Raw genomic sequence first — 12,568 nt, 5'->3', positions numbered from 1 at the left:
CTCCCCGCCCTTCAGGGCTTCCCCTCGCTCCGGCCTAGTCCCGACGCTCAGAGCCGCCTTTTCTCCCGAGCAGGTCCTACACTTCTTTCTTCTCCTTGCAAGCTGCCAGGGAGAGGCCTGCACCACTTGCATGTCCTCCTTTAGTCATATGAACCCCATTATTTGGATTTCTCCTTTTCCCGGAACTCTTGGGTGCCCTTCCCCCCGACCTAGTCTCAATTGGCCTCGTTCTGTCTTCTCCTAGAGCGCATGTGGCTGGCACTCAGTAAATGTTAGTGCCGTTTCGGATCTTTCCTAGTTTGTGGCCAGCAGAGGCATAGTCCAAATTTATCTGCTTTTATTTCAGTCTCTCGGGCTAAAGGTGAGGCCGACTTGCATTCCCATAGTAATCGGCGTGTTTCTGCTTATGAGGCAGTGTCCTTTGCCTCTCTTCCCAACTAATCAACTTTTATCAGCTATTGTCTTTGCCTTTCGAAATCTTAAGGGTGGAGCATAGCAGCAGAAGCTGGCGAGTAGCGCTGGTGCCAAGAGTTGGAAGCCATCAGTGTTAGTACAGTGTTTACGGGGAGGTTGTTAATTGGATTGAAGGAAAAGCCTCTGAGAGTATGGTGGAGCATGGCGAGAGAGAGCCAGTGAAGCTTCTGGTGGCAGCATAATAGAAAGATCCTGGAGCCGGCTTGCCTGGGTTCGCATCTTGGCCCTGCTAACTTTGATTTCAGGTGAAGGGGCGTCAACTTCCAGGTGCCTCAGTTTCCTTATCTGCAAAATAGCGGTGAGTAACAATGACCACTTTACAGGGTTATTGTGAAGATTAAATGAGATTAAACTGAAAATTGTTTGGCTCATTACCTGACATGTATTGAAAATTATTATCGTGGTCATCATTTATAGGATTTCTAGACTGTGGGCCTAGAGTGGAAAGGCCTGTATCACACCATCATTTGCCTCCCCTTCAGATGGCCCTCCCTTTTTTGTTTGTGGAAATACTAACTGTTGTAGTTTGTCCTGTTATCTAGATAGTCTGATGGGTGTATCATTATGTAGAAGCCAGTTAAGGAGCCAAAAACGACTGCTGCCATGAGTAACTAGTCTTGCAAATCGGGCTTAGTTTGTTTTTTGCTGGGGAATGTGTTTTGTGAACTAGTGTACACCCTTTAGCAATATCGAAAACAGTTTTTTTCTGCAGCCCTTTAGACTTGATTGTATTTTGTAGAAGAGGCGAATTGAAGTTTCCGTAGCAGACTGTTTAACTAAAACCTTTTATGTCAATACAGCTCCATCTCGGTTCTTTAAACTTTTTAGCACAAGTGAAAGAGCTCCGGTTTTGGTGACTGGGATTTTTAGTCTGCAATCGAGGCACAGTCCTATCCTCGCAGTGGTGGTAGTAATAGTAGCAGCAGCAGTCATAGTAGGAATTCTTGACTATATTCCTTTGATACCAGGTACAGGTACTTTTTGAATTTGGTTTAGCCAGTGAAGTTATGGATTGTAAAAGGAGTGGCCTCTTTTCTACTGAGCAGTTGGTGGGAGGAAGCTTGGAGTATTTCCGAGGTTAGCAGCAGGACGGGGAGAGATGTGGCTGGCTAAGAGAGAACATAAGACATATGATTGGTTGATTGATTGATTGATTTTTTTTGAGGAAGATTAGCCCTGAGCTAACATCTGCAGCCAGTCCTCCTCTTTTTTTGCTGAGGAAGACTGTCCCTGAGCTAACATCCGTGCCCATCTGCCTCTACTTTATATGTGGGATACCTGCCACAGCATGGCCTGCCAAGCAGTGCCATGTCCGCACCCGGAATCTGAACTGGTGAACCCCGGACCGCCGAAGCGGAACATGCGAACTTAACCACTGGGCCGCTGGGGCTGGCCCCACGATTTCTTTATTTTCTTTCTTTCTTTCTTTATTTTTGAGGAAGATTAGTCCTGAGCCGACATCTGCTGCCAGTCCTCCTCTTTTTGCTGAGGAAGACTGGTCCTGAGCTAACATCCGTGCCCATCTGCCTCTACTTTATATGTGGGAGGCCTACCACAGCATGGCTTGCCAAGCGGTTGCATGTCCTCACCTGGGATCCGCACCTGGGATCCAAACTGGTGAACCCCGGGCCGACAAAGCGGAATGTACGCGCTTAACTGCTGCGCCACCGGACCAGCCCCGATTTCTTTATTTTTTAGAATGCATAGTCTTAACCACTCAGAATCTTAAGGTGCTAGCCTGTTTCCCTTGGGCATGGTGACATCCTGGATTGAAAGAAGTGCGGTTAATGCTAGTCTCTCACATACTAGATTTTGGTGATTTGCTTCACACACTTATTTTGTAAACATCTAAGATTAATTCCGTATTTAACTGATTGAGTGATTGATTCAGCAAATAGTGCCTAAGAACCTACCAGCTGCAGGCCCCTGTCCTAGGTTCTGGGAATACATGGGGGTTTGGGCCAGAAGGGGCTCTTGCCATTTGGGAACTTACAGTATAGTGGGAGAAGACACCACAGGTAAGTAAGTAAATTACACATTGAGAAAAGTGACGTGAAGGTATTGAGCAAGGGACTCGGGTGGACACTAAAAAGGGAGAGGCCTGAGGGTGGTCAGACTTGTTCTTTTTGTTGAGAGTGAGGAGACCATTTTGTAGGGCATCAAGGAGACAGCATTCCAGGTGGAGGGAACCCCAAGTGCCAACACTAGAAGATGGGAAGAATTTAGTGTGCTTTTAGAACTGAAAAGAGGCCAAGTGTGGCCGACACATAATGAGGAGAGTGGTTAAAGACGAGATTGAGAGGTGAGGTTGTACACCGAAGCCATTGAAACCTTCTCATGGGTGGGAGGGGTTGCCGTCTGATTTATATTTTGAAGTCACTTTTGGATAGAGCTGGCCCAATGGCATGGCAGTTAAGTTCACAGGGTCCACTGGGTTCGGATCCCAGGTGTGGATCTAGCACCGCTTATCAAGCCATGCTGTGGTAGGCGTCCCACACATAAAGCAGAGGAAGATGGGCACGGATGTTAGCTCAGGGCCAGTCTTCCTCAGCAAAAAGAGGAGGATTGGCAGCAGATGTTAGGTCAGGGCCAATCTTCCTTCCCCCCAAAAAAAGAGTCACTTTTGCAGAGGTGTGGAAAATGGATTATGGGGGATATGAATTAAGAGGCTATTGTACCAGGTACATAGTAGTTGGTACAATACTGAAGATGGTAGTTGTTTGAAGTAGATTGAGGGAGTAGAGCTGAAGAAGCGGAGGGTTTGGAGATTACGTAGGTTTAATATTCTCTAGAGCAGGATGTTCTTAATCTATGGTCGGTGGACTACAAGGGACCCACGAACTTTAAAATTTTTGTGAGGAAGTCTGTTTTCTCAAGGAAAGGGTTGTTACCTTCCTTCACATTCATTAGAATCTCAGAGTTAAGAACCACTGTTCTAGAGTTTGTAACGTAGGTTTATGGCCCATAAAAAAGTAATTGTCCACCACATACCAGGAGAGTAAGAGTCATGGGCACTCTTTCTAAAAGATTGACTTTCTTAATCTTTCAAGGGAACTCCTCTTTTTTTTTTTTAAATCAAGGTTAAATGCCATGCCCTAGAAATCATCTTTTAGTTTCTTTTGTCTGGAAGTTAAGGGCTGATGGACATTCTGAGAAAGCTGGACATTAGTGAACCAGTTTAACAAAAACCCAGTTCCTATTGTTTTCTTTTCTTCCATTGGGTTTTGTTTACTGTTCCTATTTTAGTGGTAGAAATGGAGCACCCTAGTGTGTAAAGAGCAAGATAATTTTCTTCTTGCTTTCCTTCAGTTATGGGTTTCAGATGTATGTTCGTGTATCTGGTGGTGTATTTTCAGATGATAGCGTGTCACTGGAACCAGAGGGTGTGCTTTCTACCCCAAAGCTGAGAGTTCTGCTGAAACAACCAAGTTTTTTTTTTTTGTGGCAGAGGTTGAAACTGAAGGCTCATGGACTAGATCCAGTCTGCATATGTGTTTTGTTTGGCTCACACAGAGTTGTAAAATTGGAGTTAGTTGTCAACATTAAAAAACAGGGAGATTCCGTGTAAAAATTTGGATTCAGGCTGCTTTTGAAAAATCCGATCTGGCAGCCGTGGACCTGTGTGTCTGCTCTGCCGCAGCCATCTTCTCTGGTTGGGCATGTCTTCTCCAGTGTGACCCACCTCACCACAGCCTGACGCGTGTCCCTGACGTGGAGCAGGGTGTGCGTTGGTGTTTACTATTTTTTGCCTTTATATTACTTGTCTGTTGTAGGCGTTTTCATTTGTTCCCCTGTTCTAGAGACATGATACAGGTCTCTAATGCCCCCACTTAAAGTCATCTGGCTGTCTTTTTTTTTTTCCTTGAGTTTATTTTTTTTCCTTTTTCTCCCCAAAGCCCCCCAGTACATAGTTGTATATTCTTCGTTGTGGGTCCTTCTAGTTGTGGCATGTGGGACGCCGCCTCAGCGTGGCTCGATGAGTGGTGCCATGTCCACGCCCAGGATTCGAACCGACGAAACAGTGGGCCGCCTGCATCGGAGCGCACGAAGTTAACCATTCGGCCACGGGGCTGGCTCCTCATCTGGCTGTCTTAATGTTACATCACCATTTAAAAATTTTTTTCTGTCTTGGTGCCTTATTTTTTTCGTTTGTTTCTTTTAAACAAAAGGAAATTTTAGTTAACTTTAGAAGAGGAAGACGAAGCAGTAAGAGGGAAGAAACCTCAAAACAGTGAATTATTTTGTTTCCAAACTGAAGAAACCCAAGGGCTTTTAGAAAGTATGAAGGCATCGATCTGACCCCTGCCCAGGCTTTTTAGCTGGCGTATTTTCAGTGTTCTCATTTTTGTTCTGCCTGATTTGCTTTTTAGCATCTGGAATGTTGTGACTGTGTAGCTTGGCTTGTTTCAGAAGATAGAAGGCCAAGCAAAGAGACATTGCTGAATGTCTAATTAGAAGGCTTTGGGCTCCTGGCCCGAGGCCTAAGAACTAAAGTGGATTTTTGTTTGTTTTTTAATAATATGTCTCTGTGAAACCCATTGCTTTGCTTTCAGTAATTGTGTGTTTTTTTTTTTTTTTAGAGATTTTATTTTTTTCCTTATTCTCCCCAAAGCCCCCCGGTACATAGTTGTGTATTCTTTGTTGTGGGTCCTTCTAGTTGTGGCATGTGGGACGCTGCCTCAGCGTGGTTTGATGAGCAGTGCCATGTCCGCGCCCAGGATTCGAACCAATGAAACACTGGGCCGCCTGCAGCGGAGCGCGCGGACTTAACCACTCGGCCACGGGGCCAGCCCCTCAGTAATTCTGTGTGTTTTTTGAGGGGTTAATAACTCAGTTTTCTTTTTCTCTACTTTAATAAAAAGGGCAGGATAAATAAAGCATTGATGGAGGAAGCCATAGAGGTGAGACCGCTTTGTAAAGTTACCCGGGAGATTGCTTCTCTGCAGAGCTCTCCCTTCCATGAGGGCTTCCCAGAAGATGGTCCCGGAGTATCTAAAGGATGTGCCCTAGAGTCTTGACTAATACTTTTGGCTACCAGACTATGGGCTATCAGAAAAAGTCTTTAAAAATGAAGGTTGAGGAAGTTGGTCAGGTGCCAGAGTGGGGTTGCTCACTACGAAAAGAGAGTCAGGTAAATTTTTTTTTCGAGGAAGATTAGCCCTGAGCTAACGGCTGCCAATCCTCCTGTTTTTGCTGAGGAAGACTGGCCCTGAGCTAACGTCCGTGCCCATCTTCCTCTGCTTTATATGTGGGACGCCTACCACAGCATGGCTTGCCAAGCGGTGTCATGTCCACACCTGGGATCCGAACCGGCGAACCCCAGGCCGCTGAAGGGGAACGTGTGAACTTAACCGCTCCGCCACCGGGCTGGCCTCTATGTTATTTATTTTTAATCTGTTATGTCTTCACCTCTTTAGAGAGTAAAGCAGGGATTTGTTTGATTCAGTGCTTAATCCCCACACCTAGGACGTTCTCTGTCACATAGAAGAGACTCAGTAAATATTGAAAGAAAGGATGAATGAATGTGGGAATAAATAGGTGGCTGGCTGGGTGGCAGTGTTTTTAAGTGCTCCCACTATGAAGTCCTAGTTTACTTAGATTCTCTTAAGCTCCCAGCTGAAAATTTGTGTGGTGGGAGAGGAGATTGCAAAGGGACAAGAGGGTCCTTTCTGGAGTGATGGAAATACTCTTGTGTTTTCGTTGAGGTGGTGTTTACACAGTGTATTTTGTCAAAAGTTACTGAACTGTATTCTTAAAGTGTGTGTATCTCTTGTGAATTATAAAGTGGATTTATAAAAATTTGTATTCAAAACCCATCCTTTAAAGATCATTCTGTAAAACTGAGGTAACTCTCTACATAGGTTGTGGTTGTTTTCCTTGAATTTTTAGTAAGTTTTGCCAAGTGTCAATTAGACAGGAGATTCTACAATACTCTGTGTGGAGCGTGGAGGTGCCTCGAGAGCTACTGAGGGCAAGAGGCGAGCTGGCAGGGCTGTGAGCAGCCCACCCTCCATCTCAGTCAGAGCAGGTCTGCATTGAGAATTTGTACTTTGGGGTGCTGCTTAACTTGTCATTTTTAAAAAGATAAAAAACCGTTCGGTTCCCTAAGGCCTTCCCACCCCTACCCCAGGGTTTAGTTAAGCAAGGCACAGCCTATAAAACCCTTGGTGGGGGCAGATAGTTGTCTTCAGTTTTGTTCCCCCCACCCCTACAGACAGATGCTTGATGAAAAAGTTCAGACATTGCAGAAATACGTAATGTAGAAAGTAAAAGTTTCCTATACTGCCATCTCTTTAGGCCAGCATTAACAATTTGGGTATATACAAGAGATTTCTCCTGTTTTGGTGTGTTGTACGTGTGATTTGTGTTTTTCCTTTCAGACTGGGTGAAGATATTTCTGATAGTGAAGTCATACAGTAAGGAACCATGGAGGAAGTAGAGATAAACCTCTGGTTTATTGTGAAAGCTTAATACTTAAAACCTTGTTTCAGAACAGCTTAGGTTGTAACAGTGTATTGTTTGTGATAGTCCTCTTCTTTTCCTGGAAAATTTAGAAGGTAATAGGTTGATTCTTGGGTTAATGGTGAATGCTTTATCTTTGTTCGGAGAATAGAACTTAGCCTGCTTTTTCTTTTCTCTTATTTCTGATTCAGGCTTATTAGTCACTTACATATGTTTTTGCTGGACATTTTACCTTCAACTATGAATTGTTTCACCATCAGCCTGCCAGGGGGGATAAAAGTGGCCTTGACTGTAGTGCTGTATTGAATGACAATAGCATGTTGTCAGGAAGAGAATGTATTTAATGGATTGTTATCTTCCTTTTCTGTTCTGGAGGCTGCTCAGTGTTAGAGGACTCATATGATGAAAGTAGTGTGATGAGGAATAGTTTCTGTCCGATTTTCGGCTGTGGTGTTCAGTTGATAGGGCGTGCTCATGGAGGTATGTGATCTGTGATACCTGGAGGGTTTTGTTTTCTCAGATGACTGTGATGGGAGGTGGAGGTCTTTGTTTCCTCATCAAAAGCTTTTTTTTTTTTAAAACTGGGGCTTTGGGGCAAGTTGCTTAACTCTTCGTAGTGTCTGTTCAATTTCAAACGGATGTAGAAATCTCTATCTGCCTCCAGTAGGGTTATTGTGATGGTTAGATGATTCGTCCAGTGCCAGGGCGCATAGTAGGGATTCAACAAATTCATCTTACTATTCTTTATGGAAGAGTTGCTTGTTAGTTATTTGGAAAAGGAAGTAGTCATGTGACATTAAATCTGAAAGGACAATGAAAAACACCCAGAAGCCCTCAGCTGATAGCAGATGGAAAGTGCTGAGTGTACTGGTATTTTAAGGTTTGAGGGAAGGATGGCTTAATTATTCAATAAATAGTTCTGGAACAATTGGCTAACCGTTTGAAAATTAGATTATCTTGACGAAAATAAATCCCATATGAAAACCAGAGAGATACAGATTAAATCAACGAGATACCATTTTCTCCCTCAGATCTCCATAGTGACTTAAAAAAACGAGACACTTATTGTTGGTAAGGTTGTGGGGAAAAGGACATTTTCAGTACTGCTGGTAGCAATATAAATTGCTGCAGCTTTTCTGGGGAGCAACAGAATGCACTTTGAGGAACATACCTTAAGGAAATAATTGGACAGGTTCTTTTTTTTTTTTTTAAAGATTTTATTTTTTTCTCCCCAAAGCCCCCCAGTACATAGTTGTATATTCTTCGTTGTGGGTCCTTCTAGTTGTGGCATGTGGGATGCCGCCTCAGCGTGGTTTGATGAGCGATGCCATGTCTGCGCCCAGGATTCGAACCAACGAAACACTGGGCCGCCTGCAGCAGAGCGCGCGAATTCAACCACTCAGCCACGGGGCCAGCCCCTGGACAGGTTCTTAAGGATAATCATCACACTGTTATTTGTGTTGAGAAGAATCGAAGGTAACCTAAATGTACAACACTAGGGAACTGCTTATGTTGTAGTACTTTTATATGGTGGAATGCTAGGTAGAAAAGATATTGTAGATTGGAGAACTATATTTGTTGACATAATGCAGAGTAAAAAAAAGTGCCCAGAACTGATGCTTTTGTCTGGCTCAGAAACCTCTGACACTCTCCATTTCCTCCTTAGTCAATGTTTATTAAGTATGTACTAAGCTTTGGATTCTTTTGGGGGAGAAAATTACCTTGGGTACGTGGTCTGTGGTCTAGATCTGCGTGGTCCAATTCAGTAGCCCATAGTCGAAGGTGGCTAGGTAAATTTAAGTGAATTAAAATTAAATATAATTTTAATTAATATAACTTTTATACTAGCCATATTTCAGGTGGTCAGTAGCAACACGTAACTTGGTGGCTACCACGTTGAACAGTGTAGGAGTAGAACATTTCTGTCATCTCAGAGTGTTCTGTTGGACGGCAGTGGCCTAGATTGCTTTTTCATGTTTTTGTCAGCGTCACTTCCACCTGTCATAGGTGGGGCCTCATAGTAGGTGGTTTTCTCCCCTTTGATGACACAGAAGAGTTTTGAACTGTCCTTTGGTGACATTTATGTATCTCCATTTTCATGCTGTTTAAACTCTCTTTACCTCTTAGCCCACAATGGGTTTGCTCAGAGGGCAGAGAGAATGCTGTTATCTCTGTGGCCAAAGTGAAGAACGTGGGGACAATTTTGCTAAACTTAGCTCTGCATTAGAATTTTCTTTTAACTTAGTAGAGTTTCTGTTCTCCATTTTAAAAACAACTGAGTGGGAACTGGGGTTTATATTGATGGAAGGACTGTTTGAATTTTCCTTTTTTGGGGAAATGAGGCATTAAATACTTACTAAATGCCTACTGAAGTGCTAGGCATTTACTAGAGTGAAAATAACGTGGTATACAGTGTCTTTACTGATTGATATACTTTTAGGGTTTAATTTCTATCCAAGTTAGTTGTTTTTTAGAAGCGGAATAATTTATTGCTTAAATCAGGGCTTCGCGTATTGTCTTCAGGATATTGGATATTTATGTTGGGTAAGCTAAATCACAATTTCTTATTTTAGAAGATTTAATGTAATAAGTTCGCCTTGAAGTTCCGTCTTCCCCGGAAGGCTCGTGTTTCCCTCATATTTCTTAGGTTAAGTGCTCTGCAGCAGGTGTATTTTAACAGGGATGACCATTTCTTTGGTTTCTTTTTTCCTCCAGCGTTGTGTTATGAAAGATTTCAGGCATACAGAGGAGTTGAAAGAACTGTGCGGCGAGCACCCGTATGCCCGTTACCGAGGTTCTACGTTTGTTAGCGTTCTGCTGTATGTGCTTTATAACATATCTTTTAAACTCATCATCCATCTTTTTTCCCCCCAATTTTTTTTATTGTGGCAAAATACACATAAAATTTACCATGTTAGTAATTTTTAAGTGTACAATTCATTGGTATTAAATACATTCATTTTGTCATGCAACCATTACCACCCATCCATCTCCAGAACTCTTTTCATCTTGAAAAACTGAAGCTCTGCCCATTAAACAGTAACTCAGCATTCTCCCCTCCCCCAAGTCTCTGAGGACCACCATTCTCCTTTCTGTCTCTAAGATTTTCACTATTCTAAATACAGCATATAAGTGGAATCATACAGTGTTTGTCTATTTGTGACTGGCTTATTTCACACAGCATAATGTCCTCAAGGTTCATCCATCTTGTAACCTGTCAGGATTTCCTTCCCTTTTCAGGCTGAATAATATTCCATTGTATGTGTATACCACATTTTGTTTATCCATTCATCCCTCCTTGGACACTTGGGTTGCTTCCACCTTTTAGCAACTGTGAATGATGCTGCTGTGAGTATGGGCATACAAATAGCTCTTCAAAACCCTGCTTTCAATTCTTTTGGGTATTATACGCAGGAGTGGAATTGCTGATTCTATGTTTAATTTTAATAGCCATTCTAATGGGTGTGAGGTGGTATCTCATTGTAGTTTTGGTTTACCTTTCCCTAATATTAGTGGTATTGAGTATCTTTTCATGTGCTTATGGGCCATTTGTATATCTTCTTTGGAGAGATGTCTTTTCAAGTCCTTGCCCATTTCCTGTCTTATTTTTTTTGAAGCATTTTACAGTAAGTTGCAGATATCAGTACATTTCACATCTAAACATGTCAACATGCATATCATTAGCTAGAGTTCAGTATTTGCTTATGATTCCACTTTTTGGGAGGGGAGGGGGTTAAAATTTACACACTGAAATGCGACTGTCTTTCTTTAATTTATAAGTGCTTGGATAGGTTTTGGTGCCAGTTCTTATCTGGAATAGTTCACTTTTCACCTGGTTTAATGATGACGTTTATCTTGAGTTAGGTTCATTTTTGCCTAATTGATATTGTGACCATATAATTTATCTCTTTGAACCAAGACACTATTGAGAGAGGGGACACTGTTAATACTCTGGGACAGCAGGTGTAAACTGTCTTGAGCAAACCTGGGTGTAAGGTTAACCCCAACATAAAGAAGTACTTTTATAGACTGAGATTTCTTTCAAAGTCAGTGCTTCTTTAAGCACTTTACATATGTTCTCTCATCTAATCCTGTACTTTACGAGGTAAGTGAAGAGTCTTTTGTTTTACAAATGATAAAGCTGGGGCACAAGAGATTAATTAAGGGAGATGGATTTGAACCTAGGTCTGATTCTAAACCTCCCCTCATAGCCACTGTGCTGCTGCTCAGAGTAAGGGTACAGGGAGTAGATTGACCAATAAATTAGGACAGACTCCTTAGATGATAAAACATCTCCATTTTGTGTTGTCATGATTATTAGATCCAAAGTTAAGTTATTTAACTCCTATTCAGGAGTAATGGACTTGAATCCACCGGCTGACACGGAGGCTTTTTGATACCCCTTGCTGCAAGTAGATGTATTTCAGAATTGATAATGTTTGCCTAGCTTTCTGGATCTTTCCATCTCTGAAATAAAAATACTCCTTGCTTCTTTCCTTCCTTCCCTTGAGAGAATTACAGTTTATATGTTTGATACTAATATAAAGGATACATGAAAAATTATACAGTTCAGTATCCTGTGAAAGTTAAGCATAGTCATGTATTATCATTTCTTTTATTACTGACAGATTATTAATGGTTTGGATTATTAAATGGTTGGGATGTGTAAAAGTGTTAAATCTTGTCTCACATGAGTTTATGCACAAATGGAACCAAGACTTCTAGTCTAGTGCTGTTTCGACAGGTGAGTAAACCATTAGGTGAGCACAGTAGAAATTCTCAAATGTAATTGTTTTACACTCCATTTGAATTTAACCATTGCAGTGAATAAACTCTTAAGAAATTGTTGTTGGGCTCTGGATTCAGAAGCAATGCATCTGAAATTTACTGAATGAATGATACATAAGTGTCATATAACTGTTGAAAATGCTTTGTCATATCAGTTACGATCATTTCTTTTTATTTTTTATTTTATTTATTTATTTTTTTTGAGGAAGATTCGCCCTAACATCTGTGGCCGGTCCTCCTCTTTTTTGCTGAGGAAGACTATCCCTGAGCTAATGTCTGTGCCCATCTTTCTTTACTTTATATGTGGGACGCCTACCACAGCATGGCCTGACAAGCGGTGTGTAGGTCAGCACCTGGGATCCAAATTGGTGAATCCTAGGCCACCGAAGCAGAACATGTGAACTTAACTGCTGCTGCCATCGGGCTGGCCCCTTCTTTTTATTTTTTATTTTATTTTATTTTTTTTAAAGATTTTATTATTTTTCCTTTTTCTCCCCAAAGCCCCCCAGTACATAGTTGTATATTCTTTGTTGTGGGTCCTTCTAGTTGTGACATGTGGGACGCTGCCTCAGTGTAGTTTGATGAGCAGTGCCATGTCCATGCTCAGGATTCGAACCAATGAAACACTGGGCCGCCTGCAGCGGAGCGTGCGAACTTAATCACTTGTCCACGGGACCACCCCTGGCCCCTTCTTTTTATTTTTGAAACATCTTCTCTTTAGAGAAGGAAACTGAAAAAAATTTTTCTTTTTAAGATTTTTTTATTTTTCCTTTTTTCCTCTCCAGAGCTCCCTGGTACATAGTTGTGTATTTTAGTTGTGGGTCTTTGTAGTTGTGGCATGTGG

The 12,568-nt window shown here is 42.1% G+C and overlaps 1 protein-coding gene across 5 annotated transcripts in view; it reads left to right on the top strand.

The window, feature by feature from the left end:
- The window catches only part of THRAP3 (thyroid hormone receptor associated protein 3), an 81,278-nt gene that overhangs the window by 11,610 nt on the left and 57,100 nt on the right, over positions 1-12,568 (top strand). The window contains exons 1-2 of one of the 5 annotated variants that reach the window (XM_070594528.1): positions 13-73; positions 720-772. The exons of 2 other annotated variants lie outside the window; for them this stretch is intronic. The gene's annotated coding sequence lies outside the window, so the exon portion shown is untranslated. Of the gene's footprint in view, positions 1-12; positions 74-719; positions 773-8,173; positions 8,413-12,568 lie in introns of those variants that run through there. 2 more of the 5 variants (XM_070594519.1, XM_070594547.1) reach the window with 2 other exon arrangements.

The sequence above is a fragment of the Equus przewalskii genome, chromosome 2 (genome assembly GCF_037783145.1).
Source record: "Equus przewalskii isolate Varuska chromosome 2, EquPr2, whole genome shotgun sequence".
In the NCBI taxonomy this organism is placed as follows: Eukaryota; Metazoa; Chordata; class Mammalia; order Perissodactyla; family Equidae; genus Equus; species Equus przewalskii.
This window is presented reverse-complemented; position numbering and strand designations above follow the sequence as displayed.